The sequence below is a fragment of the Malaclemys terrapin genome, chromosome 1 (genome assembly GCF_027887155.1).
Source record: "Malaclemys terrapin pileata isolate rMalTer1 chromosome 1, rMalTer1.hap1, whole genome shotgun sequence".
Classification (NCBI taxonomy): domain Eukaryota; kingdom Metazoa; phylum Chordata; order Testudines; family Emydidae; genus Malaclemys; species Malaclemys terrapin.
The window spans coordinates 39,626,229-39,639,081 of NC_071505.1; the positions used below are offsets into that span (position 1 = coordinate 39,626,229).

The 12,853-nt window shown below is 39.3% G+C and overlaps 1 protein-coding gene across 1 annotated transcript in view; it reads left to right on the plus strand.

The window, feature by feature from the left end:
* Positions 1 to 12,853, plus strand: part of GRM8 (glutamate metabotropic receptor 8) — a 496,728-nt gene that overhangs the window by 57,013 nt on the left and 426,862 nt on the right. The window lies entirely within an intron of this gene.

Below are 12,853 nucleotides of genomic sequence, written 5' to 3' on the forward strand. Positions count from 1 at the left end.
AAGATAATGTAATGGATTTTACTTTATCATGAAGCTAAGAGGAAGGTGTTACAATTTGCCTATAATTCATTTACTAATAGAGCACCTATTAAAACGATTTTCATATGTGATGTCTGAGTGAATGTGTACTAAGTTTCAGTGGTTGGAATGATCAGTGTAATGGACCAGATGACGCATTACCTTATTTTTCTAACTTGAGTTTAAGGCGCTATTATGTTTGTTGAAATTTTATCAGGACTGCAATAGGAGTTATACAAGAAAAAACAAAACAAAGATATGATTTGTCTTGTAAACAAATCTCATGCTAGCATCAAGATTTAGGAGACAAGCTGCCACAGAAAAGTATCTCACAAATGAGCTCCTAGAGATAGCAGTGAATAACTATGGTCAGCAGATCTGTAACCTTCTGAGATATTTTAAAGTATTTTTAGATGAAACCCAGATAAAAGAAAAACAGACTCAAAAAACATTTCTGACCCATGGCTTTATCCTATCTGGTTATACATCCCAGCCTGATTTTTCAGAGGTACTGAGTGCACACAACTCCCACTGAAGTGGTAAGTGCTCAGTATCCATGAAAATCGGGTCCCATTTGTCTTAAATTAAATACATATACTGATGCCCTTTGGGGCAGGCCATTTTCACCATTCTAGGGGAGTAATCATTTTTGTTGTATGGAGCAAACCCAATTCCATAGTCCATACTGGGGTGCTCAATACTAAATCAGTCCTTATGCCAACCCAATGAGCTCCCCAACTACTATAACCTACACAGACTGAAAAGACAATGTATTTGGGATTGGGCTCAAGAGCAGATACCCAGCATTCCATGCTACCCAAAGTGACTGGCCATCAGCCCCAGCCTGCCTGAGAATCTACTTCTACTCAGTATTTGAAATAAGTGTCACTATGAAATAGCAGCAGTTGCTGAGACACCTGAGGGAGCAGTGGCCAGAAAACAAGACTCATGCTGGACAATCACATGTCCCTTATTTCCTTGTGTATGGGTTCAAGGTTAATGTGTTTCACTTATGATGTGCTGCTACAGTAGAACAGACTGGACATCATATATACACACACTACTACAGCTGGGCCTAAGATAAGCCTGACTCTGAAAAAGATTTTTGGGTCATGGAGGATAATCAGTTGAACGTAAGCTCCTAGTGCAATGTAAGGCCAAAAAGGGTTAATGTGATCTTTGGATGCATAAACAGGGGAAACTTGAGTAGACGAAGAGAAGTTATTTTACCTCTATATTTGGCACTGGTGTGACTGCTGCTGGAATACTGTATCCAGTTTTGGTGTTTACAGTTCAAGAAGGATTTTAATAAATTGGAGAGGATTCTGAGAAGAGCCACGAGAATGATTAAAGGATTAGTAAACATGCCTTATAGGGATAGACTCAAGGAACTCAATCTGTTTATTTTAGCAAAGAGAAGGTTTGAAATATGCCAATCACAGTTTATAAGTACCTACATGGGGAACAACTATTTGATATTGCTCTCTTCCTACATAACATAGAAAGGTATAACAGCTGGAAGCTGAAACTAGACAAATTCAGACTGGAAATAAGGTGTTAATTTTTAAGAGTGAGAGTTATTAACCCAGGGTTGTGGTCAATTCTCCAGTGATTCTCCATCACTGGCATTTCTAAATCAAGATTGGATGTATGGGTGAAATAATGCTCTAGGAATTATTTTTGGGAGGTTCTATAGCCTGTGCTATAGGGGAGATCAGACTAGATGATCACAATGATCTCTTCTGGCCTTAGAATCTATGAATCTATTTGAGTGGGGTGTTCTGTTTTGAAAAATAATGGGTTGGCACCAGGTTTGAAATATTTAGCCTCTTTGGTGCCACAGGTTGAAATATTGGCAAGTTTGGTTCATTCCTTCATCCTTGAGAGAGAGAGTGAATTTTGTGCAATTTACTGAGTGAGGTTTTCCAAATGAGGGACTAGACTTTACACCACTCAAGTAGTGTAAAAGGAGTGGGACCCTGGCTGCAAGTATCCTAATGCGGATTCCCCAGGCATGGGGCAGTCCCCAGGAAAGACAGAGCTGGCTTCTGTGCCCCCCCACCTGCATTTATCCTCTGTTAATGTCACCACAGGGCAATACAAAAACTCAGTTTGAAGAAATTTGTTTCAGTTTTTAAATTAGGAATAATTTAAATTACGGAAATTAAAGTTACCAATTTGAAATTTTTTTCATAATCCTTTTAAAATTGATTCAAAACTATTGTGAATAACTTAAACTCTGGCCTGTCTCAAACTCTGGATTATATCAAACCTGAGAATCCTTCTTTGGGCCACGCTTAATCTGACACCTCACAAATAGAAGTTTGTCACAAAACAGAGATCATTTTCTTATAGTTGAGAATCAAACTCAGGAGGGCCTTAGTCTCTGGACCATTCAACTGCAAACATTCTTACCTTTGAAAATACTGATTCTTGAAATCTGGCTTGTTCTGCAGATTGCACTGTCTCTGACATAAAATCAAAGTAAAAAAATGTCACCATTAGAAGCCTAAATACAAATATAGGTACCTAAATAAAACCTGTCTAATTTCCTGAAGTGCTCTGCACTCCTAGCTCATAGTAGCTGTGGGTGCTCAACATTTCTGCAAAGCAGAGCGCTTTTATCTAGGTTCCTTAGTATGTATTTAGATGCCTAGTTTTGTGCACACAAATTTGAAAATGTGGGTCCAAGCAAGTACTGAAGACTGTACGTACCATAAGTTAATGTTGTATTACATTATACATAGTGTTACTTAGCAAAAGGAGAGCATATTTTAAGAGAGTCACACACAGAAGCAGAGTTAAAGTTAAATTTTGAACTTTAGCTGTTCATTAACGGACTTTTGAGTACTTGATTTTTAAGTCTTAATACATATTCCTTTACATTAGCTATTCCTTTACAAAAATTAGTTTTTCTTCCACTGAAGGATACCACCTTTTTTGTTTGGTCTCTTTCACGTGCCAGGATAAATGGACAGACTTAACTGACAGCCATTTGCAATACCCAGCAATTTACAACTACCTATGGATATTAATATTATTCTTGCTGTGATTTTGGCATCAATCACATTGCTTGTAATTTTGTGCCAGTGGCTTGAATGAAAGAGCTTTTGATGTCCTTGCAAACCAGCCTTTTGCTGGGATTGTAAATAAAGCATTAGATTAAGTTTATACTTAATAAATGAATGAAATGGAAAATAGGTGAGTGATTTTTGGAATGGTGTCCTAATATTAGACTAAGTACATAGTGTTTTCTACTAGGGTCTAATACGTTGTCTTATATAGCACACCCTTTAATAAGTTCATTTTGATCTTGTGATTATTGTGATTTGATGTGCACAGTAGGATAAGGTTTTCTGAAGTGAACTAATCCCCTTGCCTTTTTTTTTTTTTTAACCAGAATTATAAGGGGAGACCTTATTAGTTTGTGAGCTATTAAGTTGACTATCTAATTAGTTAGCTATAATGAGCTAGTACCATAGATTGAAAACACCTGTAATTTAATTTTGATTGACAAATGATCCCTTTGCATTAACAATTTAAAAAAAATAAAAAGAGTAGGATACCAGCACCTGATGTACAGATATTTATATACACACGCCTGAAAATATTTTATTCATTGTCTCCAATGTGGGGAATTTTCCTTAAGGGTCTTTTAATTGTCTTCAACTGTCATTAGCTGTATTTCTAATTGCACAGATTTCTGTGCTTATAATTTCTGCCTCTGTATCCCTGCATCCACAACAGAAAGAAACTGCACAACTAAAATAAAGCAAGCAACAAATGAAAATCAGACTCCCTAATCCAAATGCCATGCGTAGGAACAGTACTATTTGTAACTGTACCAGGAAATATAGTTGTTAAAAACGTACTTTGATTTTTTCCCCATTATCTTGCTTCACCAAAATAATAATGTTTTCAAAGATATAAACCTGTGGAAGAAAGACGCATCTGAATGAGAGCTGGTTGCATTTTTTCATTGGAAAAATGGTCTTTTTGCAAAACTGAAAGTTTCTGTGGGAAGAGATTTCCATTTTACTGCCAGCTCTAATTTGAATATAGAGGCTGCTATTAAATATAATGTATAGGTATAGCTTATATTATTAAACTGAAATTGACTCTCCTTAGCTAAATGGAATACTAGGATAATTAATTGTTACTATCCCACTTATTTCTCATTTCAGTAACGCCCTGAAATCTGACTGGCTGAGGAGGTTTGATTTGCCTAAGTAATGACTAAATGGCATTTTCTGAACAGCTATAGAGTGCATATGCCCTGTACAGAGAACTCCTTGCTCACATGCCCATGATAAACATGGCCCTCTCCAACTTCTGACTCCCTCTCCACTCTGTGCTCTTACCTAGTCCCAGATATTATGTATAATTTGAATTTAAAAAACGAATTACTCTTAGGCTCTTTTTTTTCCCCCAAGAGCCATAGTGGGGCAGGAGGGAAGTGGTGAGAGAAGATGGACTGCTGAAGACTTACAATGTTTGTTGTGGGGCATATGAATTGTAATTCTGAGGCTAGTACACTCATTAACAGGCATATTTATGATAGCTAATGAAAGCAGAGATGATAGGAACAAGAGTGCATTTCACTACAAGAATAACTAGGATTTGTCCAGTCAACTCAGCTTTATACTGTAATAGTAGTGTCTCAACCAGTCAGAGCCCAAGGTTACTATACAGTTATTGATGCATAACTGTATATTTTTTGTCATTTTATGCAAATCCCTGCAGCCAGATTGGCGGAAGGGGTCTGATTTGCATAATCTCTGCATGATTATTTCTCAATAACTCTACTGTATGTAAATCCCTTAATTCTGATAGTTATTTGCCATTATTAGCCAATCAGAGCCCAGGCATTTGCATAATCATATTAGGGTTATTGCTGAATAACCATAGTGTGACTATAGAAATCACTTGTTTGATTGGCTGCTGTAATCATAGTGGCAGACTAGTCACCAATGATTACAGTAGTCAAACAGACAGAGAGAATCTGGGTCTGTTTTTGATTTGTTGGGTCCCACCGAGATGGTGTATTACTATTAGGAAGACTTTGTTCAGTGATGGGCTGTTGGGGATCTGGTTGCAATGATGAAAGGCTTACTCTGGGAGGTCACAGAGAGCTAGCACAGGTTTTGTCAAGGGAGGCATCCCTCAGAAGCATTTTACCAAGAGCGTTTTGCCGGAGGCATTTTACTTAGCAGGAGATTTGTCTAGAGAGGCATTCCCTAGAAGCATTTTCTCTTTCAGGGGTTTTTCTGTATTCCCCTGAGGCTTTCTTCCCTAGCAGGGGACTTATTTATGGCATAATATCTTTGATGTTTTCAAAGCATATTCTGTTTTTGTATGATTTGTGTCATGCTTTTTCTGCAAGAAAAATGTTGCAGCATAGAATAGTTATAGCCTGAAAGTGCCTATTTACCCCATGTCACACTGGGGTGCTCTGGCTTCCTTCTCTACTTAGTTGTGTGCAATGGTGATGTAGCCATGTTGGTCTCAGGATATTACCTTACCCACCTTGCCTCTCTGGTATCTTTTATTGGACCAACTTCTGTTGGAGAGAGAGAGACAAGTGTCAAGCTTACAAAGAGCCTTTCTTCTGAGTCTTTTATCATTTTCTTGTGTGTGTTCACCCATATAGTTGTTGTTGGGGCATGTAGTACATTGGAGGAGGTACTCCACAAGACCCATGGATCTTGAAAAGTGTGTGGTGGGGGGCGTTGATCATTGTAGCAGTGGAGATATGTCTGCAGGTTTTGCATCTAGTGTTCTGACAGGGTCTAGTGCAGCTTTGAGTTGGTGTGTCCCGGTCTGGGGGGAGCTTGCTTCTGATGATGAGCTTGGAGAGTTTGAAGGCAAGAAGAGGGGGTTCAGGAAAGATTTATTTCAGGATGTGGTCCCCATCGTGTATGAGTTTTTGCTGTTTGGCACCCTGCATGGGCTCCAGTGTGGAGTAGTAGGTGACAACTAGGGGTGTGCAGTTAAAGGGGTTTTTATTTTTATATTGAAGCAAGGAAAGCCCATGTGTAAGTCTGAAAGCTTGTCTTGTTGCCCACAGAAGTTGGTCCAATAAAAGATATTATCTCACCCACCTTGTCTCCTCTACTTAGGATTTTTAACTGTGTACCAGCAACAAAAATGGTCATGTCAGTTCATCAATTCTTTCAACTGAAGCAGAACCCCTCCCTCCAAACAGCATATATTTTATGAGCGCAGTATTTAATTACTCCTCCCTCAGTGCACATGCATCATTCTCATTACCGCTAATGGGAGTTGTGCATATAATCAAGGCAGGAGCATAGCACCATATATTTGGCTCTTTCAACCATGGGAACACAAATAAGATCAATGTTCCCACTTTTTGGCTTCATATTTCTCCAGTGCTAGCTGGTGAAATGTTCAATTACATTTTACTAGAGTTTCTAAATTTGTCAGTCACTTTTTAGTGAGTCTGAAACTCTGTTGCTTCCTTTCTAGCATTCAGTTCTGTCTAGAAAAATTGCACTGTTTGTTGACAATTCTTACTAAGAAAAACGTATGAGTGAGTGCATTCCCTCTGATTTTCCTTTCATACTGAGCTTATGTCCCTTAACTTCAATAGAGTCATTTCTGATTTAAACCAGTATGAATGGAGAATCAAGCCAAGGTCTTTAGAAGTAGGAAACTAGTGCTTCTACTGCTGACTGACTAAACTGTCTTTTAAGCCCTGATTCAGGAAGGTATTTAGGCATGTGAAGTCAATGGGAATACTTATGTGCTCAGAGTGAAACGTGCTTTGCTGGATTGGGGCCTTAAAGAGCAGTATTTTCTCCTCTTACTGGAACAGCCACTGGGAGGTAATCCTTTTATTAAGGGATAGAGTAAAGTCAAAATCAGGGAATTTAACAATATATTCTATGTGTGTTGAGTTTCATACAGCTGCATGCTTCATTGCTGCTACAGCATTTACTATAGTCTCTCTTAGGATTCTCTTGTCCTATTTTCAGAACTTGGCCTTGAAGTACTACTGATTTTCTGAGGCCTCAAATACTATGTGATATGAATATGATTTGCTGAGATGTTTGTATAGTCTTGTTATCACTGGTTAGTATGACCGTGCAGCTGTTCAGCAATTATTTACTATGGAGACGAACAAACTACAAAACTGAGAAGCAGTTCAAAGAAAGTTTGGTAATTGCTAAAACCTGGCCCAAACCACACTCAAATGCTACAAAAATAGAAACACTATCTGTGAATGTTGCGCTGGTTTTGAATGTCATTGTTTTTGAAGTAATATCTACATGGCTAGTATTGAAATCAGCAATGTTTTCTCCAATAGAGAAAATTAATTTAAAATGTCATCTGTTTAATTATTGTTTGTTATGCCTAATTAAGAATGGTAATTTATTAGCTTTATTTGTAGCATACTTAATATGTTGATTTACGGGGGAAAAAAATTACAAGAAATTTGTTTTCTAGTGCCAATGTTTTCGGAGCTCTTTAAACATCTCTTACAAAGTGTCTTTACTATGGGTCAAATTAGGGTCATGTGGGCAACATGGGTTCTGGCAGGGCGCACTTACCATTCCTAAGGGATGTGCAAGGGGGGAGGAGGTATTATGTCTGCATAATAAGTGCTGCTGGTGGACAGAATGGCGAATGCTAGCTCTTGTGCGCCTTTAAAGAGAGATAGCACCCTGTGCTTCACAGTGCAGACCTGCCAGTGACTCCTAATGTTCAGGGTGGAATGGGGCCACAGCAGTGCCTGTGTTCCAACAAGACACATTTCTGTGTGCTAGTAAGTGCTGGTGGCAGAGCTAATCCATCTCCCTTTGTATTACTCAGGGCATGCAGCCAAGTTATGGGTCCCACTCCAATGCACCTGGGCAAAATCAGCCATAATTTGATCCTAAAGGGAGTAAATTAATTAAAATGAACACATTTCTAACTATAGAGGACCTGGAAGACTGTAGATGTCCATCTACAGTATCTATTGATGGCATTGATATGTGGCTTGAATGCCTCGATGCATGGAACTGGACCAATAATTGTTCCGGAACAGGAACAACAAAAGCTGCTGTTAGGAAGCAGAATAAAACTGAAAAATAAATATATAGTCTTCATTAAGAGCAGAATGCTAATGAAAGTTAATCAAATGCAAAAAGTTATCTGATAGCTGTTTAATGTAGCTTTATTGAGGAAAAGAAATTGATTAGAAGAGATGGACTTTGTGAAAAGGAGCCATCTTCAAAAAGCTGTGGGAAAGGGCAGAAATGCAGACAAGGTTTTTCATCATTCTCTGCTGAAGTGACATTGACCTTTCTAGCTGTTTAAGGGAACTGATTTTAGATAACTGCATTTTAGATACTCTGTTACAGATATGTAAGGAATATATGTTGCCAAAATGTCTTGAATTCTCTTGAAGGCAAGAACCCTAATTCTCAGTATATCCATATCTGTGCTGAGCACAGAGGGATTAGGAAAGGTGGGTTTGTGTTCCCTGTGTTCCTGGAAGCTGGTGTAGCCCCCAGTGTCATTTAGAGTAACCTCATGGATCTGAGCCTAAAGATGCAGAGACTAGCAGAGTGCAATGTGCCCTGACCTGCCCCAATATGCTCCTTGTGCTGGGGGCAAGGAGCAGGGCCGGTCAAGGTCTGCTACAGTAGTTGTACATTGGCGAAAGAGAGCACTTACACAGGGAACATTCCCTGGGTATTATATTAATATTGTGTAACTCTACCCTCTTCTATGAGCCTTTGTACCACCAGAGTATTGTAAAGGGGGTTTAGCACAATGGAGAATCAGACCCCAGTTTTCACTGTTCTCTTTCTCTCTGTCCTGTGTCTGTGTGTGCATGCACACACCACCTTTCAGTTCATGAAGATTTTTACTTGGAGGAATGCAAAGCAGATCTGCTGTGCTAATTCAGGATGAGTTTCTTACACACACTGCTGAGAAGTTCCCAATTTTTTTTCATGGAGTACATGGCCTTTTTGATGTGTACAATGCAACGTGGCAGCATTTTGTGACTCTCTTCTCTAGAACTTTTGTATCTTGCTGAATGAAAATTTACTTGCTCTTCTTTGTACAGAAAGACTTAAAGAAAATGCCCTTATAAACCAAACGCAAAAATGAAGGATGCAACAGCTGCAGCTTCTTCCATTGGCACAGATCCTGCTGATGCACTGAATCTAGTATGTTTAACATTGACTAAGATGTATTGTCTATTGCAGGGGCACTCGCGCTGCTCGGGTCCTGGCCACCGGTCCGGGAGGCTCTGCATTTTAATTTAATTTTAAATGAAGCTTCTTAAACATTTTTAAAACCTTATTTACTTTACAACAATAGTTTAGTTATATATTATAGACTTATAGAAAGAGACCTTCTTAAAATGTTAAAATGCATTACTGGCACACAAAACCTTAAATTAGAGTGAATAAATGAAGACTCGGCACACCACTTCTGAAAGGTTGCCGACCCCTGGTCTATTGTAAAGACTTAGAAAAGGACCAAAGTTAAATCTGGTGACTCCTGCTTACTTTTTAAAATTTAAACTCAAGTGTGAATTCTGCCAGATATTGGCTGGCTGGTGATATATCCTGAATATTTGAGAGGTTTTGTGTAGAAAATGTGTCCACTAGCTCAATATTGATACAATTATTTTAAATATAAATATAACCCTGCAAAAGACCTACTATTGATATGCAGGTTTCTGTAGTAGGATGGCATTTTCTAGGACTTTACATAGGAATGCAAGGCTTCCTGTTGATTCAGATTAATAGATTTTAAAGCAGGACCATTGCAGGGATGAAAGTAAGCCGGTATGGGCCGATATGGTGTACTGGTAAAAAGTGGCTGCCGGTACTGGCCCGTACGCAGCCAACATTAAAGTGCTGCCCCTTTTGTGCCCCTCGGCCACCGATGGGGGGGACAAAAGGAGCAGCTGCCCCAGGGCCGGCGATTTAAAAAGGCCTGGGGCTCCGGCTGTCGCTACTGTAGCAGGGGATGGAGCCCCGAGCCCTTTAAATTGCCTCTGGAGCCCTGGGTGGCGTGGCCCAGGTAGCGCGGATGGGCTGGCCAGGGGATGCTGACCCCCCCCGACCCTACCCCTTCCGCCTGAGGCCCTGCCCCTTCTGGGGACCGGAACCGACCCCCGTACTGGTAAGTGTTGAATGTTACTTTCACCCCTGGACCATTGTGATCATCTAATCTGATCTTGTGATTAACACAAGCCATAGAATTTTACTTACTAAATCCTTCAGCAAGCCCGTAACTTCTGGTTGACCTAAAGCATGTCTTTTAGAAAGAAATCCTAGCTGATTTCAAGTGATGGAGAACCGACAAGATTGTTCCAAAGGTTAGTTATCATCCTTGTTAAAAAATTGCAACTCCTATCCTGAATTTTTCTACCTTCATCTTCCAGCCACTGGATCTTGTCATGACTTTGTCTGCTAGATTAAAGAGCCCTCTACTGTCAAAAATCTTGTTCCCCTCTAGGTGCATATAAGCAGCAATCAGTTCCCCTCTTAACCTTCTCTTGAATTCACCCTCAGCTCAGATGCTAGAAACCTCCATAAAAAGAGAGCATTATTAACTGGTGACTAATGCAAGCAGGTGGAACTCATTAACTTAATTGGGATATAACAAATTTTGAGGACTGTCAAGGCAGATATAACTAGATGTTGTGACAGAGGAAGCCCTGTAAGGAAACCCTATGAATAGCCAAGTTTGGGGAGAAAGCTGAGGCTTATATTATATGCTTATTGTCTGAATTAACAATAAAGCCAAAACCTAAGGAGCACGTAAGTTTGGACTCTATACAATGTATGTAGACTGTTACCAAGCAGGAATAGTTTTATGTAACAGTTCTTTGGATAGTCAATCGAAGGGATAACATAATTTTTTACATTTGGACAAAGATTTAATATTTGATATTATTTCACCTGATGCTTTCTGAGTCTGGAGTAACAAGAATAGAATTAATAAATTCATGATATGTAGGCAAAACTGATGATTGCTTGGTAGGTTTTGACATATTATTTTTATTTTCTGGCTTCTTAGATTTCATTCCAGCTGTATGTATGAACAAGAAGTGAGATGAGATGTGGGAATTGATGCAATTTTGTGTTTTGATGCATGTGAGAAGAATCTCAAGTGCTTTTGTTTCCTCAGAACATGGGGGAGTGTGTTGAGAAGTAAAAATAAATAAAACAAAGATAAAAGCTGAATTCACAGAATTATGTCTATTATGACAGAGTCAGAAGATCAAATTTCTGATGATCTATTTGGGCAACAAAATGGCAGATGAAATTTAATGTTGATAAAGGCAGGGAGGATAGCTCAGTGGTTTGAGCATTGGCTTGCTAAACCCAGGGTTGTGAGGTCAGTCCTTGAGGGGGCCATTTAGGGAGCTGGGGCAAAAATCTGTCTGGGGATTGGTCCTACTTTGAGCAGGGGGTTGGACTAGATGACCTCCTGAGGTCCCTTTCAGCCCTGATATTCTATGATTCTATGAAATGCAAAGTAATGCACATTGGAAAGCATAATCCCAACTATACATATAAAATGATGGGGTCTAAATTATCTGTTACCACTCAAGGAAGAGATCTTGGAGTCTAAGTGGATGTTTTCAGAGAGCTATCCACAATATGTGCAGCAGCAGTCAAAAAAGTAAACAGAATGATTAATAAGATTAATAAGACTGGGACTTTTCAGCTTGGAAAAGAGACAGCTAAGGGGAGATATGATTGAGGTCTATAAAATCATGACTGGTGTAGAGAAAGTGGATAAGGAAGTGTTTATTACTTCTCATAACACAAGAACTAGAGGTCACCCAATGAAATTAATAGGCAGCAGGTTTAAAACAAATAAAAGGAAGTATTTCTTCACACAACACACTGTCAACCTGTGGAACTTGCCAGAGGATGTTGTGAAGGCCAAGACCATAACAGGGTTCAAAAAAGAACGAATAAATTCATGGAGGATAGGTCCATCAATGGTTATTAGCCAGGATGGGCAGGAATGGTGTCTCTAGCCTCTGTTTGCCAGAAGCTGGGAATGAGCGACAGATGATGGATCACTTGATGATTACCTGTTCTGTTTATTCCTCTGGGGCACCTGGCACTGGCCACTGTTGAAAGACAGGATACTGGGCTAGATAGACCTTTGCTCTGACCCAGTGTAGGGCCATTCTTATGTTCTATAAAGGTGGAATTCTGTGCCTGCAGGGAGCCCCATTAACTTCGCTGGTGCTTTTCACTTTTGTCTTCCCACGAAGAACAACTTGCAGGATGGGGGCCTTGGTCCTTATATTTTCTAAGTGTTCATACTATGTAATGTGAATTTACATGACATCAGAAATATGATGGTTTAAATTCAATAAAGTGGTGATGGCATGTAACCTGAATATTAGCCAAGACTTTAGATTTTATCTATCTCTTGTAACTTCCCTCAGATATTCACCTTGAGATTTTCCACATTTACCCCCCTGGAAATCATTGCAAAGCTTCTGTTGGTTTCCATGGGGACAGGATTACTCACCTTAGTATCTGGTCAAAGGCAGATTATTGTTTCAAAGTTTGAGCAGAATATAGTCAGAGTGTGTGGGTGGGTGGGTGGGTGGGTGGGGGAATAGTCTCACATTATTAAAAAAAACAAATTCTTGTAACCTTTTTTTGAACAGTTTTTGTGTTGAAATTGCTACAGATAGAGTTAAAATCTAGCATGGAAACAGCCTTGATTGAGGGGAAATGACCTCAAGTATTCCAGAAACACCTGCTTTATTTTGACTGAGTTAAGGCTTGTGGAAGAGAATATTGTATTCTGTGTATGTATCAATGAAAAGTTT